The sequence below is a fragment of the Trichoplusia ni genome, unplaced genomic scaffold, assembly GCF_003590095.1.
Source record: "Trichoplusia ni isolate ovarian cell line Hi5 unplaced genomic scaffold, tn1 tig00000182, whole genome shotgun sequence".
NCBI lineage: Eukaryota > Metazoa > Arthropoda > Insecta > Lepidoptera > Noctuidae > Trichoplusia > Trichoplusia ni.
Genome location: NW_020799994.1, coordinates 368686 through 391020, shown reverse-complemented (window position 1 = coordinate 391020; position 22335 = coordinate 368686). Strand labels below are relative to the sequence as shown.

Genomic DNA, 22335 nt, shown 5'->3' with positions numbered 1-22335 from the left:
AGGTAATATTATTATAACCGAATCAATAGCTTACGATATCGCCTAGTGACACAACCTACGTCAGATTTCAAGGCCTAATAGGTACCGGTAACATGTTATTTTATATTCATATGAGGTTATTTTAAGCAGCACCCGATCTACACCGAATATGTATTCTAAAACCAGGTTAAATATTATGGCATACAATACTCAACACTTATCTACTTTTTACACGGTAACGAAATCAAGTCGCAATAAAAAATACCTTTACCTCATCTATACTCTATACTAATATATAAAGCTGAAGAGTTTGTTTGTTTGTTTGTTTGTTTGTTTGAACGCGCTAATCTCAGGAACTACTGGTTCGAATTGAAAAATTCTTTTTGTGTTGTATAGACCATTTATCAAGGAAGGCTATAGGCTATATAACATCACGCTGCGACTAATAGGAGCGAAGATACAATCGATCACGTGGACGAAGTCGCGGGCAACAGCTAGTTATCTATAAAATAACATTAAACCTATGAATTAATTTGAATGAACGGCCACATGAATAGTAATTAGAGTTGAGCCGCGACTCCCATCGACATAAAGTGCTCAAAACATTACCCACTTGACATGTCTAGGCGGATTACTTACAGAAATAGCCAGAGGAATGATGACAAGGCTTTGTAGATGGTGTCACAAATTACGTTCAAACTGTTATTACCCCGCTAAGGCCGAACAAGCATTAATATTGTTTTCAATAACCGTTAGCCTTGACACGTTAAAGTTCTTCGCGACAAACGTTTGTTTTATTATCGACAGTTTACGTTGGGCATTAGTTCCCTTGTGCCTGTTTCATGCGTAGGCTTCTATGAATGGATGGCACTAATACAATAATCACTATGCGCATTTTGAAGCATACTTTATAGGTATCAAATAAACATGGTGTTACTAGCAATTACTTTGTTATCTGGTACCTAAGTAAGCCAGTAGAAAAGATCATATGTATCATTCAGTATTTTTTTTATTTAAAATCAAGTCTTAAGTTTTGACCTGTGTCTCTTTAAAGTGGTATATCTTTGGTGATCTAGTCTATGTAACTTAACAATTCTAATTAATAGGCTAAAACTGTCAAATCGATTAAAAATAGTCAGCACACTTTGCGTGTCGCTGTGAACGCGTGTGTTTTAATCATGTTTTAGTCAGTCAATTTTATTAATAGACATGAAAGTATTGTAAACTTAACGTGAATAAATCTTTTTGCCTTATTAAACATTATTCGCGCCCAGTTTTATTCAATTTCCTTTTGCATTGTCCCGACATATTGAGCATTTGGCATACTACGACAGTGAGACATACTGTGACATACTTCTCACTACGCTTTGACCTTCTCTTCTGTATGGTCACTGAGTTCGACTCAAATCGATTGAGTACGCACTCAGTTGCTACTAGAATGTTTTTGCCAAATAAACGAACCTAAAGAAATTTTCGCTACGGTTGTTACATTCCCCGTGCGTAGAACATACTCAATAAAATAATTTCAGAAATCTTTGAGTCTTAAAAGATTTACCTAAAGATTTAAATCAAATCCATGAGATGCCGTTTAGACTGAAACAAATCCAGCACTATTTATTGAATTGGTTTTTACTGATGCACTTAAAAGCGGCAATGAACAATAAATCTTAAAATTGTCTATAATTGCCGAAGATATTAAAGGTAAATAAAAAACAAAGACTGTTAGTTTAATTAAATAACACCTCTTAACGGCGAACGAAATAAAAAAGGATGACGCAAATGACGTTAGCTAAAAACCGGCTTAAGCGTATCGGGAATAACATACTACACATGCATGAATAAAATGTGTGAAATCTATTTTAATCGTACGACATGAAAATGATTGTAGCGACAAATAATATTTAAGCCTCTTGGGTACCTTTTTTAAATCAACGGCTTTCTAAGGATTTTATCTTGCAAACATTTTATAACGCCTCAGGCCAATTAATGAAAGTGAAATATTGAGTACCAATAACGATAATTGAGCACACATCAGTCTACATCCGCCGTAATAATATGCGCACGGTAAGTATCAAGCCTTACGTCACGAACGAAGTTGCAAGCGGCCATGTGGGTTCGCGTGTACGAATGTGGTATCAAATCGGGCGTAAAATGCGTCCGCGAGCCCGCTTGCGCCATTCACTTTCACGTAGCGCTTGCCAACTCGGTGTACTTCACTCGTACTGAAAGTGGGCTGAGAAAGAACAATGCCTCTACGCAGTTTCTCTCCTCACAAACAATTCCATATCTGATTACTGTAGGTATCTCGTCAACTTCATTCGTCAATGGCAAACGGGTACATAAGTATAGTTCACGTTTTATTGTTCTTCTGCCTAAGACAATCATCTAAATTTTTTACGTAGATTGACAGGTTCAATATACCACACAGATAAACAAAACAGGTTATTTAATATAATTATAGAAATACCCTTACCTTCGAAGCTTATAAAAACCGTGTTCAATTGCAAAACCTGATTGTTTTTTGTTCACCAAAGTAATGAAGTTCATCGAGTGATTCCATTGTGTTAAAATTTCTCAGATGTGAATCATGGTTAACATAATAGGATACCCGACTACGATGTCTGTGTTTAAATCCCACACAAATATAACTCTCAGTTCACATTTTATTAATCCTGAAACTTTCTCTACGTTTTTTATTTACGCTTAGCTGCCAGGCAGAACGAAAGTAAAGCAGCGATTTTTAGTACTCTGAAAGCAATATTTAGAGATTAAAATCAGGCAAATAATATAATGTAATCATGGCAGCCGCAGCTAATACACTTCCATCTATGAGCAATTTCGATGCTCTGGGGCTGAATTTCATCGGCAGCGGATATCTAATTCATAGAGGTCAGATGCATCCAGCTGCTACTCTGAACTCTGAGCAATCACCTATACTTATGCAGACGTGATCAAGAACGTCTGTGTGATACTAAGACATTGTTGCAAGCGCTCTTAGCAGCTCTACCGTATCTGTAGACTGTGCTTTGCTAGATATCGATAGCGGAGCAGTACTCAGCACAAATTGCATTGGTATTATCGATAATAATCGATTGGAACGAATGCCGCGCGTATTATTGTGTACGGTACTAGTAGTAACACTAGCGGTATATTCCACCTGTTACAACAGCAACGGAATCGCAAGTTTACATTGTCGTTGGTCACATATTCGCGTCACGATTACTCATTACTCAAACGGGTACGTAATTAACACATGCAATCGTTAAGATGGATACCTTTGATATAATACCAGTAGCAACATTACCTACGTCTACTTGAATCAAGTAGTTTTTACATAGCTCTGACAACCCGGATCCGGGTGATACTAGAAATGTAAATATTTGGCATTGTGTTGTGTTTGAATTCGCTTAATTTTTACGTAGGTAATTTTGACATATAGATATTATTAAAATGATATTTTTAAAATGAAAATTATATACCATTAATTATATAAGTTGACCTTTCCAGAGCTGAGTCAAGCTTTTTAAATATTAATTGACTTAAAATCCACTTATAAAATTTACCGCCGTCGGTCTACGTGACAGCACATCGTGCTTGTATTGATAGCATCTATTAAAGGAGAAAGAGCGGTTAGGTTGGCTGAGTTCCGGCGGCGGCGGCGAGTGGCGACGGGCGCGCGGCGAGCATACTAAATAACCTTCGACGACAGAGCCCGGCTCTGCCCGAGGGACGGTCGGCGGACAAGTGGAGCGACCGCGGCCGCGAGACCATTTCTAACGCCGCGCACCGCACTCACACCAAAATGCACTGAACTTATGTCACGATTTAATCACTTGAAACAGCATCCTTTTAACTTTTTGTTCTTACAAAATCGACGGCAGTTATAATTTCGGCTGTTCAGAGAATTTGCGCAAGTATGGTATTATTTACACGAGAAGCATTGATATATAGAGCTAGATTATAAGGAGCATAAGGTGCTACTATATTAATTCCAGCCATGATCAAAGCATTACTATAAAATCCATTTGAAATACAGTTATGACAAAAAACAACTGCTTACTTTGAAAAAGGTAAGACGGGTATGAAATAATATTCATACTTGAATATAACCAGCTAAAACAGTGCCTACGGCTTCAATAATACATTAATGGAATGCTATGCAACATAAATATACAATAAAATGTGCAATAATGCTTCGATGACTAAGATACCGAGTTAATATTAACAAGTTAGGTGGCAAGACTTATAAATTCGACATCCCGGAAATCGATTATGTATATTGACTGCTTAAACGACATTCGTAGCAAACCTACACATTGCGATAAATAATTAAGTAATTTACATAAGTCCCCTACCGTATATGCTATTGTACATTATATTATTAGTGATTCATTCAGCACTTGACAATGTATAATTACGATTTTTGTATGTAACTCCCCATCCTACGTGTACTATGACATTGAAAGCCTTCCGGTAACTTGACGTCTCAAGCTACACCCAAAAATACTTTAAAGTACGTTACATAATACGTTATAGTTGACATTTAAAACTATGTACATGTGTATATAGGTTTAATACGTACAATAAAAATACCTGCACACGACAACAACACAAATTAATGTGACATTTTCTTTTACATGTATTTAAATGAAGAATCAATAAACTTATCTCCCTATCTATCAGATTATGTTTTAACTAACGTTTTAGATACTACCTGTGAAACATCTATAACTCTTAACAGAATGGGTATTAAGACTTGTGTTAAATGTGTCAGTCCAACGCCGCTAGAAGCACAGTTATGGAGATGTCATTAAGATAATATTTCCATTAGTTCGCCTTCCACAACATTTAATGAAGGAAGAGGTTGAGTATCTCATAGCGCAGTCATAGGTCGAAATGTCAATCATATAATAGACAATTCAGTTTTATTTTAGTTCTGGTAAGGTATTTAAAACACCAGCCAGTATTTATTCCATTATTAAAAGTTAATGGTTATATTTTGAGAAAAATAATATTATTTTGGATATGTAGAAAAAACACACAGAAAACTTTATTTTGTGTTTTATTCTACACAAAACTTGGAACTGTCGGTCAGGTACCATTTGTTAACAATCAAACTACACTATTATTAAGTAATTAAAAACCACTAAAAGGAACGAACATCCAATCCAGTCCCTTTATAATTGTCTGTAGGGTAACCCACTACCTCATAAGTTCAAGTAAGACAGGCGTAATAATGAAAGAGATGCTGCTCTACGCAATGTAACGCGCTGTCACGCTTTCACTTCTGCAATAATAAAACCTATGTAATAAACTGCAATAATAATACATAGCCCCTAGGTCTTAACAATTATCAAAATTAACAGATTTTCTTAACGTTCTTTGCGAGTAGGCTCTACTTTAATTAAATTGAGATTCTAACACCTAAGCATAAAACAAAATAATTTACATTTCTAATCGAAACAGAGCGGTATAAGGTCTGTAGCTCAATGAGTAAACAGATAATTAGCATAACATAATAATGTACTTACGTAATATACCGAGCAATCGCCATATTACCTTAGATGGTCATTTAGTGGTTCTGAGATATGGCTCTAAGAAATCTGTTTAAACTATCAATAACACAATATTTTTAATTCTAGTCAATTAACCAACGAAGTTTAAGGAAAGGCTCTATATTTTCATTCCTTCATATGCTTTTTTACTCCTAAAATAAACAAAAGACTATTGAAAGTCTTCGTTTAAACCACTAAAAGAAAGCCATGATTAGTAGAATGCATATTGTAAAAGAAATATTGACGTTAAATACTTCAGTCACGATAAGAGACCGTCTCGGCGATCTGCGGTCATCATACTTTGAAGCTTTCTATTTATCATCTGAGGATCTAATTTAAACTCAAAACGTCTAAGAATTCATTCTCGTTCAAGAGTTCGATCCTAAGAGTTATTTTCAGAGCGTCAGCCGATGAAGAGAACGACGAAGAATAACAAATATTCATACACACAAAATGTTTCTCTAATAATGTCAGTAAAAGTGACGTACAGTAAATAGACTGACTTTTAAGACTCGAGACCTCTTGTCAAACATTATAATAAGTGTATCTTTTTTTAATAAAGTCTAACTTTTTTTAACTTTTTTAATGTTTTTACTTTATTTTATTTATTTTAAGGAACAGTTACATCATAGAAACTTATAAATAATATAACAATGACTTGTTGTGGTCATGTGTTTGCAACGAACATGTGTTGTGTCTGATTTACAACAAATCAAATGCTACTATTTCTTGACGTGATAACTGTAATGTATATTTTACTTGAGCAATCTTAAATATAAATTACAGTAATAATCTATTATTAGTTCTTTATAAATAACTCGCAAAGCGTTTGGTCGACTCTACACGTGATCAGAAGGCTGGTCTATATTTTGCCCAAAGAATTAGCATTGCCATACAACGTGGCAATGCAGCCAGCCTTCTGGGCACGTTTCCCGACTTTGGCAGGGATGAGGATATCTTTTTTGACGCTTTGTAAATAATGCATATTTTTCTTTTTATATTATTAGTGACAATCCAACTTATCCGAATTAACTAGATACTTATTTATCATTTTATTATTGTATAAAGACAATAACTTTTAATACTCAATTTTAAATTATTTTCGTAACCTTGTGTTTTATTGCCATTTTAATCCTGACTCTATTAAGGTTGCACTTTATAAACACGGAACAAATTAATTGAAATATAAAGTACAGTTAAGTTTGTTTTTGTGTCGTCTACGTGCTATTTTCTGTCATTAATATTTCTAAATACAATTTAATTAACTGAAGTTTTATCGCTAATTAGGTAAAGCGTTGTTTAAAAGCTATTTTGTATATTGAACCTTACATAAACATGTTATGGCTACCAACAATACATTGTACATATGATATCTTAATTTCAGTTCACATATAAGTCTTCGCTTACTGGTCCGTTTTATCGGACAAACAGATATATTTTAAACTTAATACAACATAATAATGATAATCTTATCACATATGAGGGACGCATGCCATATATTTCAAAAAGAAGCGAGGTTTTCTAGGACAAGGGAGACTTTCGCGCAGTAGAAAGATCAAAAGCAGGCTATTTGAAAAGTAATATTTTCTAACAACAAAACCATATATACGTCTTAAAATAAAAACTACCAAGCGAAATCCGATGTTTTTTTTTTACCTAATAAAAAAAGAATCAACAAAATCGGTTCCAATCCAGTCCGAAATTCTAAGGTAAGGAACATAAAAAAACGAAATAGGGACGGATTGAGAACCTCTGCTTTCGAAGTCGGTTGAAGATATAGAATGTAATATAATAATGAATGTATCACATCTGACCAGTGAAACGGACACTATGTTTGAACCGGCTGTCACAAGTAGACTCGATTATCCACTTATTATCGCAATATGTCATATAAACGCACTTAACGTGACACACGAATAAAACATAATTATTATAAACTTTATCGATTCCGGAATACTGTACAATGTTTTGGTTTATTACGTTTTCAGACTCTCAGTCTCCGACGACTGGTTTGAAAGTGGTCGGTACTGGGTGTCGCTTATTTTACTTAACAGTTACGAAATAGCGTTTCCATACATTATTTTATTATGCTTTACCGGTCAATTTCTATAGATTTTAAATCATAAATTTATATGGTATTTTTAATTGCTTTCTGCAAATGCTAAATTCATCAAAATTACCTATACGTTCAATGTTAATATTTTTTCTTCGGTTTCCTTTCTTTTTTAAAAACAACTTCCACAGTAAGGAATTTAATCCTTGTGTCGCGGGGGATTTAAAAACATACAAATCACATGCACAAAGACACCCAGACTCAGAACATGCATTCGTGGATCCAGTGGGTTTGGTGTGGTGACCTCAACCACTCGGCTATCCGTGCAGTCATAATACCTACTATAAAATCCTTATCAACAATTATCTAATTATAATTAAGCAGGGTTTCTTGAGGAAATCAAGTTTATCAAGTTAGTGCAAAATAAAAACCACGTAAATGCACGTTATTTTGTTAATCATATTACTTAATTGTATTTATTAACTTAATAGCCTACCACTAAAAACTTTTTGACCCTCAAATACTACTTTTAATTTTAAACAAAATGTATTATTCGCCATTTAATCTGAGACACAACAATAACGCATAAATATACTCAGATATGCGTGTGTTTCTATACAGAAAATGTCAAAGGTATAGAATTATCAGGAAAGCTTGGTATAATAGAAAGAATTTCTCAGTCACATGTGGTACTAACTTAATGGGTTGGTAGATACACAATTTCTCACAGGCAATGGGATATTGATGTGTTCTCGCGTGAGAATATAGGATGAGTTAGGACCGTACATTATAGTTGTATTACTGAATGACATAACGGGCCAATGTCGGCGGCGCGGCCGGGCGGGCAGGCGACGCGGGCGCGCGGCGACAGGTGCGCTGAGCCCCGCGCAACTAATATGGCGCCACCTGCGTATACAATGCCGAGACGAGGTTCTCCAGGGACTATCCCAACGCATTATTGAAACATTAGAACTCATCTCTATCACACATTTAATTTTACACATAGACATTACTTTACTAAAATCAAGAAAGTTTTACTTTCGCAAATACGCTACAATGATGATTTTCTAATCGTAAATATAAAGTCTGCTTTTCCACAATGTTTACCTAAGATAAAGATATAAACTTGCGTGTTTTGTGTTAAAAAACGCTTGACTTAAGCACGGTTGAGCGCGAATTAGAATTTAATTGAAACAGCGCTATTTCAAAGTAATAAGTACTTTGTTTGAAACATGTGAATAATATAATAAATAGTAAAATAAAGTTAGAGGTATCTATTTCGAAACGTAGAATAAAAACGTTTTGATCTACTGATTACAATTACCGCTCGGTGGGAATATATTGCATTAAGAACAAAGGGGCCTTGAAGGAGGCGCTACGCTCGGGTGCAGCCTCGTCTACTCATGCTGGGCCTTTGTTACTGTTCTCACTAACTCACTATCCTTCTCAACAATAACCCACGCGAATAATTAATGCAATAGGCCGAGGGCTAATGAACTGCAACTATTGTAAATTTAATAATTTTTACCTGCTGCGCTAGCGATATTCTCACCACACTGTGGGTTAATGTTTATGTATTTATATCTTTTTCATCTTAATTGTTATATTTTAATACCGCTGCTAATAATAAGCTCTTTATTTTGAATTTAATGACGCCAGCCTAGTTTTGCAACTTATTTTTACGCAAAAAAAAAATGATTTTAGCAACTCGGTCTTATAATGACTTGTCAGTGATGAGTCGACGCTGACAAGATGTCAGTAAATTAAAGTGCTTTGACTTTATATAAGGCCAAGTAGGCGCTACCGCGGCGATGTAATAACGATATCAAATCTGACGTATAATTCCGTTGTCTTACTCACGTATCTAAGTAATTAGTTCGCTATAAAAACCTTTAGTGATTTATCTCCCGACGTTGTTTATTCCCGCCAGTATTAAGTTGATTAAAATATATTTTATAGCTTGGAATATTCATATAAAATTCTAGAGCGGGCCAGTAGATAATTGTAAAAGGATTCTCACAGGTTTTATACCGTTGCTTGTCAAATTACTGAATAACTAGGTATTCAATTTAAAATGTTTTGAGAAAAGAAATCAGCAGTGATTGTTAATCTTGCATTAGATCCATCAAAGTACCTTATTGCGTATCTGACTGGCAAACTCGGGAGAAACGTAATTTAACGGTCACGTTGATTAGCTATAATTTATTTAGGAAACAGCGGATTAACAGCCGCATGCAAAAACTACTGTAAATCAACGTTCTGAAATCTATATTATGTAGGTATTTACATTTTATTTGAAAATGAGAAAGACGGCATGACACTTTAGAGCGACATGTTGTACGCAGTCCTTGCACAGGGTTGCTATTCACACAAACTTTTGAGCAGCAAAGTTTGAGCATCTTCACTTAAACAGATTCTTTCACTCACTGTTATTACGAAACAAGCAGAAACGTTACATTCGTCATTGAGTTCTATACTTTTTCCAAGGGAAATACATTGTATGGTTTTAAATATGCGTACAGTAAGTAAGACAAGCGGTCAAGCAATTAATACCCGCCAATAGGAACAAGCCTACACAGGCGTGAAGACGAAAAAACTATACACGCAACACATAAAACCATTAATTGAAGCTAATTTTAGAAACTCTATCACCATGGCAACTTGTCACGCCGTTCTTACATTTAAACAAAGCGAAAAATTCAAGACTGGCAATAGTTTTCAAACAAGCCACAATACAAGACTCGGAGAAAACGTGCTTATAATGCTGCATTGTTGGCTAAATATTCATATATGTAAAGCTATGACCAAGGCTGTCGACCACGTCATGTGTGTCACAGTGATTTAATCGCCAAATTGAATTTTCTACCTATTTTAAATAATATCACCACACATCCAACAACAAAATTAGCTAGTGATAATATTAAAACGTTAGTCATTGCTCATAATGAAAGTTATGCAATTTTCACACGAATGCCAGAAAAAGGCTTCTTTTAGTGAAAGTTGCATATCCGTATGTACCAAAGCTGGCATTGAGTTCTCAAGCCAACTAGAGCTCAAATTATGAAATCTTTGGTTTGACTTTAAATACATATTTGAGAAGAACGAATCAGTTAAGCGGGTCTACCAATATTTGTTGGTTTAACTTTTGAGAGGAAGTCCGGTTTTGGTATCCTAATAACTGTGAAACCCATGTCACGATCTTGACTTCAAGTTTATTGTTCAGTAATGCACCATGAACGTATCGAGAAAAAATATTTGCAAATAATAATATAATGGGAACTCACAATCATTTGCAGATAGCCAAAGAACTTCTTTTTGACACAAAAAGCTGTCCGCACCAGGAAAAAACTAAAAGAATGTTTTGTGCGGGCTAATTTAATCATTAATAGACTTGTTAAATAAATGTTGGTCACATTAAATCAAACATGTTTTCTCTCGATTCTGTCTAGTAGGTACTAAGAAATAAGACACCTCAAACAAGTGGACATTGAAGACGTTAACTGGGTGTGGCTTGCATGTTATATTCTGTTTGTTTATTTTATTTTTCTCGAATTAAGAAGGTCCATGAGCATCGATTAAAAAACAACCTCTAAAAGCCTGTTAGCTTAATTGATCTTTTTTTACCTATTAGTAGTGAGAATATTATAAAAACTTACAATGTTTTCGGTGCAAAAATGGAAATTTAACATAACATTTTTAACCCTTTCCAAAATGATAAATTTGTAACGAACTTTTTAACTCCAGATTAAGCCCTTCATACAACAAATTATAATAACAACGTTCATAAAGTAGTCAGTACTGAGAAGCTCGAGAAACATAAGAACAGGAATATAATGGTAGAACAACATGAGATATATTGGACACATGAGGTTTCAGTATTCCTACTTGGCCTAACTCGAGCACAGCCATGCATGATTGCATAACAAGGCGTAATGTCGGTGCACCGGATGCGGCTGAGGTAAATCAGCTTACCCTAATATGGCAACCTTTGCCCAGGGCTCGGCCTTTAACTTGTATGTAAACCTGTCATATGATGAGTTTGTGATAGACAATGTCGGGAAATGTGCTTTAAAATAAGGAATTGTTGAGAAAAATGACTTCACTATGCAGAAACAATACAATTTTAGTCGTATTTTGAGTGTAGGTTTTCTAGTGAAGGAAAAGGGGAATTACTTTTTCTCATATCTCCACTTGCTTCTAAGCAAGCACTAATATTATTGATCATTTCAACTGATATATTTTCATTCCACGCTAAGTTAGGAATATCAGAAATATCTTTAGGAGGATGTCTTTTTTGAACTTTCACGTATCCAGTAAGTTCTCAAATTGGATAATTCGCAGATCTCAGACAAGTTCTGTTTTCTATCAACATACCTATATGTTAAGTCATCGCACAAAAACTAAAGTACACATGCTTTTCGACTTTCACTGTCTACTGTCTAGATTTTACATGATGAGTGGTCAAGCTTAGTTGATGGTTAATTTTAATTAATAGGAGTATTTATTAATCGTTAATTTATCTGTTAAAATTGTTCGACGTTACCTAATCTATGAAAATGAGTGTGAATTCAATATTTTGAGGCTAAAGTATAATGTAACTCAATATGCATTAAAAGGAAGTACTAAAAATGTATTGAGAGCAAAACCATCTTAATGAAATACTGATATTAATGTCCTGTATTGGTTTATAGTTTTTTTTTTACTTTTGTATGTCATCCAGAAGCTTCATAATACAATATTGACGTTCATTGGATACAAATTTGACTCATGTAGAGATTTCAACTAGTTTAATACACCACTCGTTCGTAAAAACAATACTTTTACTAAATAACATTTTTTTCTCGACGGTATGTCTAATAACATTGTTGCCAACCCTAAGACCGCCGCCACGTAAGAGCAATAAAGCGCCATACAGTGAAACTTTCTGGTTTTGCAATTCGTACTGTCACCGATAAGTTCCGATGTAGTACAAATTTTATGTAACAACCCCTTTTAAATGTTTGTGGCACGCGCAATGAATGTAAACGGAATGCTTGGTATCGAGAAACGTGTTAGCAGGCTTTATTTTCGTGGAAGGCATTAAGGTAAAACTTCAAAATATCGTTGCGCCTTACAACTGACTGCTTGAGAATGGGAGTAATGATTTTTGCAGCTTTTTAATGATGTAGTTAAGCCTTATATAAAAAAAAACGTAATTAGTTATTCAAAATAGCAACCGTTTACATCTGAATCTATTTGCATTAAGTACACTGATTCCATCGGTTTCCATAACCGGCTGCTGCCGTTACGTGCTTGCTTTGCTCGCTAAACTCACATGCTGCCGCCATACCATACTTCATCCTAATTAGATTCTCTTTGCCTAGCAATGCCATAATGCAAAAACCGCTATTGACATATTTTAACAGTATTCAAAAGTAATTAGCGTTTAATTAAACTCGCAGGATGTAAAAATAATAATTATTTTTATTGTTTAAAAACACGACTAGTAATATTATTTCCAAGAAATATATACATTTTTTTTATTAAAAAAGTATACCCTCCTTCAATCTCAGGCATAATCGTGCAGCACGATTCAAAAGACAACCCTAACTTGTTAAGACTACAAATTTCCATTCCGGTAAAAAGCTAACCGAGACTTCAGAATTCTAAACGATTCTCGTTACATTTTATGATAAAAGTATACTTCAGTATGGTATGTCATTAATAATCATTATTTTATGTAAACAGTGACAGTATATTTAAGAATGAACAGTTATGCCCAATTAGAGTCTAATAAAATGTTAATGAGAGAAAAAAGAGCAGTGAGTTCCTCATTAATTATATAAACTGTGAACAATAACACAGAAGTAGGCAAGTGAACGTTTCACAGAGTTGAACACGAATAAGCTAAAATGAATGTTAAGTTATTGGAATGAGATCAGAATAGAGTGTAGATAGAATGCGAGCGCGGTCGTGGGGTCGTGTCGTGCGAACAGCTTGCGACAGTGCATGATGCGTGCCGGTGCCATGATGTCAGTGCGGTGATGTGAACCAACCTTGAGATCATCGGTGAGTGCGGGTGCTGTGATGTACGGGGCTCATTCCTCCCGGTAGATACGATCCGCCTTCCCTCGCCGGCAGGCGAACAGCCGTTAGGCAACTCCGTGGAACTCGCCACACAGCGCAGACAGTAATACTTGTTAGCGATACACTTTTATGTTGTATAGCTAGAAACACACTATCACTTTGCACTGCACCTACACTCCAAGGGTCGGAGTAAACCGTTCGTTTAACGGGCACTCGTACGACGAATGAAGTAGCGACAACGCCGGTCGGTGTTAGGACGTACGACCGAGATGTTGGTCGGACAATGACTGAACGCAAAGTCGCAGGCTGCGGCGCCCGCGCAGGTTGCGCGGCTCCCCTCGCGCCGCGCGCCGCTCCCGCCCCGCGCCCGCTGCAACCTCACTCTGGAACGCGTTCCCAATGGCCGAGCTTTTGCAGCCCTGCTCTATCTGCACCGTATACTAAAGCCTGCAAGGGCGATAAAGCGAGCACCAAACCCGTTCGCCCACTATTGCAAAAAGACAGGCACCCATGTAGCCCTCCGCCATAAAGGTCGACGATTAGAATACAAGGGCGTAGTAACAATTTTGATTTAATTTCTCGAACTTTCTGTGTCTGACTTGCTTTATGTATTATAAAAAGTGTTGTAAATTCATGTACAAACATATAACTGTCCACTACTTTTACAAGTTAATTACCAAAGTGAATCCTCAAAGCATTTGATATCACATCATTAGCTCTACCAAGTCAGATCCTTTGCGGCCCTCAGTTGAAATGTGTATAAATTCAATCACAGCACACATTCCTGCTGAGTCTATCTAAGAAATATAAAAAGTGTAGCTTCTGTGTGGCTATTAACATCCTCGTCGCGGTCAGAAGGCGGGCTGAGTCGGCGCGGGGCTCAATAAGCGTTCTTCGTTTTTTTCACATGACCAATTACATCTATTTTTATAGGACCATTGAAAAACACAATCGCAGTAATGGCTCTACAATTCGATTGTCCGGAGAATACGCCTCTGGTGATGTTATTCAAAGGCACTCGATAAAAGCAAAATTGAATACAAAATAACGCAACCGTCGGTAATATGTCATTACATTAAAACAAAAAGTTAAACATCAGATGCGCGGCCGTATGCCTGCCGGCTGTTTTCACTTTTGTATGGATTATTGCAATTATTTCATTCACCATCTATTAGAAATTGATTATATGCATCTATTTTCAGCAAAAAGACTGATAACATTATACGGATAAGTATTTACGATCAAAGAACTTTATTGGTATGTTATATACTTACTTTAGGATTATCTCGGTAAAGGTTCTTGATAAATAAAATTCTAATATAATCGTAATCGTGGTATCTAAGGTAATCGTGCGGTAATTAATTTTATAATCCAATTACTTCGTAATAAAATGCACTGATTATCTTTATTTTGGTACAAATAAATTCAATCATGCTTGTGATTGTTCGTTTGTGAATGTTTAATATTAAAAAAAATATGATTTTCCAACATTATGTAAAAAAAATATTTAAAGTTCAAAACATTTCTTTGACCCATATATTAGACATCGACGCGCGCGATCTAATTCACATCCTCTTTACAGCTGCAAAAATTGATTTGTTTGAAATGAAGTTTTCCAGATATAATAATGCGTTTTACAAAGTAAATTAGAGTATAGAAAAACTAATTAAAACCACAGAAAAGCCTTAATTCGTTTTTTTACATTCAGGTTTTAGGCAATATTTTTTTTATTATTAAGCTTATGCGAGTTTTTTTTAATATGAATATTTGAATAAATTACCTATAATATTAGTAAAAATAGGTGCGGTCACTTAAAGATAGATAAAATCTTATATTATCCCTGTACTAGTTTCGTAATTGCTGACATCAGATTACCTAGAAAACGTTTGTACGTTTAAATAAGAACTCTTAAAGGCGAGTGAACTAGTCAAGTGACATTTAAGACGACTTTGTCAACGTGTCATATAGACAATATTTTACAATATATTAACAATTCAAAACCAGTTTCGGTACAACATTATATAGTCCTAAAATTTTATTTTCGAACATTAAGAATCGCATTGCCTGTAAGGTTTTGTTTGTTTTATGAGCTTTAATCGGATATGACTTTCAAATTTCGTATTTTATTGGTAACTTTCTTTTATCTTTACACTCAGCTAAAGCATTAGATTCATACAATCTTTGCTGATATTAAAAAAGCTAAAATAAATCCATTCATTGAAAAAACCACTTAAAATTAACACTAGTGGTCGCTAATCAATGCGACAAACTCATAGAACGTCGTTCGGTGACCTCTAACGAGTTTATATTCATATTTATGATCATTTACAATACATATTCTGTTGTGAGTCGAAATATCTCGCTAGTATTAGAGGTGACTTTAAAATTAAAACTATTTTAAGGATTATAAAGAAAACCAGTTACCATCGGGTGAATTTAAATATATTCATAACTCTACATTCACAACTTTTGTCTGAATAGTCAATGAAGTAATTTTAATATTAAGTTACGAAATTGCAGCATTACTTAATAGGAGAACAAGAGCATAAATAAGGTATTTTATTCCCTTATTGAAGAGGTCATCTGAGGCGGAATACAGATAATATTGATTTATACCTCCGTATAACATGAAATTCGTGAGAATATATCAAACGGGAGGTCTCGGGAACACAAGATATCGTTCATCGCTGATCTTCACTGCACCGATACCGAGAATAACAGATGCTTCTTAAATAAAGGAAACCAGTCATCTGAGCTGCGGTTATTATTGTGTTACTCTTTATTTTCTCGATGTAGATTGCAATTTCTACGGCTGGCGTTAGGACACAGGGTAAAGACATAAATGTCATTCAAAATAGCTAATTATTATTGTGTGTATTTTTTGTCAATCTGCGTATAGTCCACTACTTCGTATCTCCACTAAACTTAGAAATTGCAAATATATGTTCAGTACTTATTCATTAACTTGAACTGAATCTACAAGTTAAGCATAAGGTAAAAAGACGTCATTTTTTATTACATTTACGTACACGACAATCATAAAACAAATAAAATATGACACGTAATAAATTTGAGCGAGTTCGTCGCTCCGTGGCTCCACTCCGCGGCTGTGTTCGGAATGTCTCTGGTACGCCACTGTCGTTCCCGCTCACCGCTACTCCGGGTGAACCATCATTTCCTGTTGTATTGCCGCAATCGAGTTAATTGTTTCAAAAGGTAATTGGCTTCTACTTATTAAAGAAAATACCTTTACTGCCCAGCGGCAATAAACTTGAGCGTCTATACGGAATGATGCTGTAAACTGCCGATATCAGGTATCATGTATCTAACTAAACGTCGGTTGTGTACCGAGAATTAATTTTATAACGGAGCTAACATGCGATGTCGCTTCAATTATGAAATCAAACTATTTATGAACGAGGCTACTTATGTGGAGTTTTTCTTTATTCTGACCTACAACAGCTCCAAGAATCAGACAAAATTTCGATTGAAACGGAAAGCTCTAAAATATGTTAATGTAACATAATAATTATGCGCAGCCGCAGTCGTAATAATGTTGGTGTTCCAGTGAGTACAAACCAAACCGTTCTTGTTTCTAATTCCAAAGCTAAGCTTGAATGTTATAGTGACTTCCCCCGGGTCGGCAGCAGCGCGCGGTGGCGGCGGCGGCGGCGGCGGCGGCGGCGTAGCGGTGACCGGATAACGGTCGCCGAGGTACTCACACTCAGAGGGCAGACGCCGACTTCTAACTACATATTTACACCGAAACTCGACAATAGTTCGTATACAAGTCATTATCATAACCCGCGTCAGTGTCACGGTCGGCTCGGCATCGCAATCGTGGCCCGCCATCGCACAAGGTTGCCTCGCATACGTGTCCATACTCCTCACGTAACGCTATGCCATGTCGTTGTAATACACCGCTAACATATGATTTCCAGCCACAACAGTAATTCGTGACGTTACCGTTTTAGTTTCACGATACGTACCCAACCCAACGGTTGAAATCACCAAACAATTTGTAAATGCATATTATGTGCGTACCTCTTCCATCTTACTATTTAAATATGTTTAATTAAAACGATCCTAACAATGCCAGCAATGCACTGTTGAGTTTACGTCTATAATTATTAGTCAAGCAAATCATTTCTTATCTAGGAACGAATACAACGCCATAGTATATTATGAGAAAGTAAGCACCCGTTTACTAATAACTAAACATTAAACATTAAGTAAACTCTAATTCAGTCTTAGGATTCTTTTCAAATCAACTTTTCTTTTGCAAAAACTTCACCAAACACTTCAGTTTCGAGGGTTATTTACATAAGTTAATGCCCTTTGACCCAGCTTTTCTCTCTATCTAGATACTCTTAACAAAGCTTTTGTAAGCGTGTGTCTTGAACATGGCATTGAAAACCCAACGCCTTAAAGTTAAATTTGTTATACTGCAGGGTCGTAGTTTATTCAAATCCTAAGCTTACTTGGCCTTATTCTCATAAAAATATCGAACAGGCAATAAACTGCCACTTAGACATTTATTTCATTGTTTTTCCCAAACGTAACGTTACAGCAACAATAACATGCTTTAAGAAGACCTTTTCGAGATTATGAGTGCTCATAACAACTCGCGTGATGTGTTCCGAAACTGTTATAAGAGTTAACACGCGATCAAAGCCATGGCCATAGTTAATTACGATTATGCAAAAGATGTCTAATAATTTCAGATTAAGAAGACTTCGAGACTTGTTCGCTTTCAGGTAAGACTCGTTTAGTTTTAACATAAGAAAACCATAGTAACTGTCGAAGTCTCAAATTGCGGTAAATAGCAATAAGTTTGCTCCCCATTACATGCAACTTAATACCATCATGAGAGGAATGTGGGAGTACAACATTACTCTGATGCCTACCTGTTCTAGGAACACATATGTGATCGTACATTATAGATGTATGCGAGAAACCGGTCTTCTGAAAAGCTGACCATCTATTTCACTAAGTACATTTCTTATCCTTAAGAATATAGGATATTAAATGATATTAAGTCTCAAAGCTTATCGTAATCGAAAATTCGAGAAAGGATTTAAAAAAAGGGAAGCTGTTTTAAATAGATGCCGTATGATAACAGAAAACATACCTACATCTAAGTTGACTAAAACTCGAAAGAACTCAAAGAAAAATAGGTACCATTACTGTACCATAGTTCTAGAAATTAATATTTTCTAATCAGACAGATCAAGTCGTAAACGTTTTAGTAACCAATTTATTGCAAACGTGATCAGATTAAATAAATCTATTCTTATATGAAGCTAGTAGGTAGATATCTCCTTGGTACCGATAAGTATTTTGTTTGCAAGCAAAAACAACTTTTACTGGGCCGTATGTTTCAGTTACCATATATGTATTATGCAGAGAGGGGTTCGCCGAAAGATTTGGCACATGCGCTGTGGGTGTGATTTCGCCAGACGACTACAGCTTTCTCCGAATGTAGTTTTGTAACACATCGCTCGTCCAACTCCTGCGGCGCAAACAACTCGTCACAACGCTGTGACATTTTATAATGTTACCATCCAAATATCAAGGCAGTCAACTTTTTACAAATCGTCCGTCTTTGAAGTCTCAACAACCGGATAACTCTATATTCGTTGGAAATGGTAAATAGCCTCTGATTCATATTAATAAATGGAGGTGTTGTATGAAATAGGAAACTTGTATATTCGTTTTGTCGACAAAAGCAATCTGAAAGGACTTATAAAATATTAATCAGTGACTTGTGAGTCAACAGTAATTTATTCGTATAAACGTAGTCATAGTTACCAACAATCTCTAAAAAATTGATTGGCACACCCAAATAAAGTTCACATCGACTACCATAAAAGCTTCATATTGATTTATACAGTCAATTGAGTTCATTAAATCTCTCCAGAGCGGTATCGAAATACAAATATATATATGTAGAATCGATTAAGGAAATAAATGGTTTTCATTTCAGGATAATTACTAGCGAGCCAAGTTGAAGATTAGATCATCTCTTTAGCTTCTTGTTCGTCCTTTAGAAGTTTGACATGTAACAGATTACGCAAAGAAAGACTGATAGAATACATTACGTGTAAAAGTAGCCGTATACAAACGCTGGACGTGGAATAAATAATTACAAAGTTACTATAAATTTGATTGTTGCAGGATTGTACCTTTTTGAGGAAAATCTATTTGAAAACCATAGTAAAAAATGTTCATATTAAATATAAAAGTACATAATATAATTAAATATTGACATAATGACTTAACATTCCTAAGGTCTAGGGTAGAATATCCGTTCTAAAGCAGGTTTGTTGATGTAACGGTGTGACATCATCAGCGCTTCAGGTTTGCGCACGGTTCCCTCAAACTGAATTCATATCACATGCCAATAACAAGGGATACTTAAGGTTAAGAAGTAATCGATTGTAAATTAAATTTGATAAATATTAAGTGTTGTGTTGTTGAAGGAGTTCAGTTGTTCATTTACACATTGAGTTACTATGCAATTAAAATTACAGTTTCGACAAAAACTCAAGATATTGCAAAAAATCTTAAAACATTGTGTAATAATGCAGGGCCGTGGGCAGAGTCCTCGGCGCCCGCGTGGGTGCGGGGAGCGGCAAGTGCCGACATCAGCAGGCGACACCGCAGCCTGCCGCGGCCCGCGTAGGTGTGCACTACACCCGCTATGGAAAGCCTTGACAAACAACGTCAATCTACGCTCGATATACTGTTACTTCACTATGTCATTTCGCAGCTCGTGTGAGTAATCGATTTCGAATTCGAAATTCATGACACTATTATTCAGTGTAGATTATTTTCCCAAACGTAAATGATTTACTTTTTTATGGCTTTCAACGCGTACACTAAGACTAAGGGAGTTCGATTCGAGCGAACTGGTTTTCAGTTCGATTCCCGAATAACCTTGACGAGCCGGCGGGAGTCTAAAACTCCAACGAAAAAGCTAAGCAGCTGTAAAGAACGAGTTTGGAGGAACAAACTAAGGTCATTATACACCATTGTTTAAAAGAGAGGAAGGGCAAATATTTCTATGGCCTCCCAGGCTACTATTGTGTACGTTCAAGTAATAAAATAACTTCTCATCACACATCCGTCTTTAAGACGTATGAGAAATTCAAAGAAAATTACTTAACGACACTAAAACTTTTATAACGGCGTTAAACAACAATAACACGATACTTGTGGAGGAACCGTAATGTACGTAACAAATTGATAAACTGTGGACAACGGGCTGCGAATCAGTGCGGTGCTACTCCACACCGCGATAGCTTAGTATCATAACACGAGCATAGTGCACAAACACGTATGTACATACATGTGTGTTGTTACATAACACTGCATCTACAAAAGGGCACAGCCCATCACATGCCGATGACATCATGACGCTCGACTTACTGTTACATACAACGTTACTCGTGATTTGAATAAAAAATACACCTCTTCTAATGCTCGGCTCTTGCTTGACATGACTCATTAATGTTTCAACGAGACGGACTTATGTGATGAACAAAATAACTTGAAAACGTAATTAACAAACTTGCACTAACTATAATAACAAAACATAAGGACTCTATAAGGAGCTCGTTCCTCAAAATACTTGAAAATTACTAAGAGCATTCGTTCCAGGTACACATAATTACCAAGTTGAAAGCACTTGCCGCGCATTGTTAGGATACCTCCTATTTTAATGGTAATGCTTCAACCACTGCTGTAGGTAAGGCTTTATTCGCATGGGCGAGTCGGGCGCGAGCGCAAACGAACGGTGACACAGCGCTAAAAATAGAGCTCGGGCTCAGAGTCAGGGCCGATACGGGCGGCGCCGCAGACCTGCCCGGCCACCCCCGTCCCTCGCGCGAGTCCCCGGCCATCCCAACCGCCATCTTGTTGATCCACAGACCGTAGCCGACAACTTAGTCTAGATACCAAAGATGTCGCACTCTACTCACAAACGCTTAAGCCCGACGAACTAACTTTGACTGACAACTATTAAAAAAACAACTCAATGCGGGGGCATTGAACCCCGAGGGGTGCTGAAGTATGCGGTTATGTTTCAATACATACACTTCTTTTAAGAAATTGCAGTATACAAACCTGAACCAGTATTTTGAGTACAATAAATCCTATGTTCTAAAGATTCTTCTAATTAACAAGTTATACAGGACAATAAAGAATGCAATTGTCAAAAACATCTAGCATAAAATTGACATAAAGATATTTTATCATTTTTTTTTATCTGTTTGAATAGAGAATAATTATTTATTGCAAAAAGTTTTTGTGTAAGTAATAGCTTTTAGAGCGAAGAAAGTTTATAGCCTGCGACATCAATTGCCCTTCTTTTTGCTACTACATCTTGTAGGGGCTGTAAATCATATTAGCAGTACTGATAAGCGGTGTTTATTACAGACGTTAGTGGTGAGGGCTATTCAGGTATCCCATATGCACACAATGTTTAAGGTTCACTGCACTACACGTACAGGTAGAGTACTTCAACGTTCGCAGGTATTTTCCCGCAAGGGCAGATGGAAGCGTGAAATACTGCAAAAGTCTTATTGAATTTAATTACCAGTAGATATACCTTACACATTTGTCGACCCTTAGTATATTACGAATATAATTCTAAGTCGAGTAAGTGTCTTGACGAGACTA

At 36.0% G+C, this 22335-nt stretch overlaps 1 protein-coding gene across 1 annotated transcript in view; it reads right to left on the bottom strand.

Moving 5' to 3' along the window:
• LOC113506985 overlaps positions 1-14010 on the bottom strand; it is a 98509-nt gene extending 84499 nt beyond the window's left edge. The window contains exon 1 of the mRNA XM_026889834.1: positions 13623-14010. The gene's annotated coding sequence lies outside the window, so the exon portion shown is untranslated. The remainder of the gene's footprint in view (positions 1-13622) is intronic.
• Between the last annotated feature and the right edge of the window lie 8325 nt (positions 14011-22335).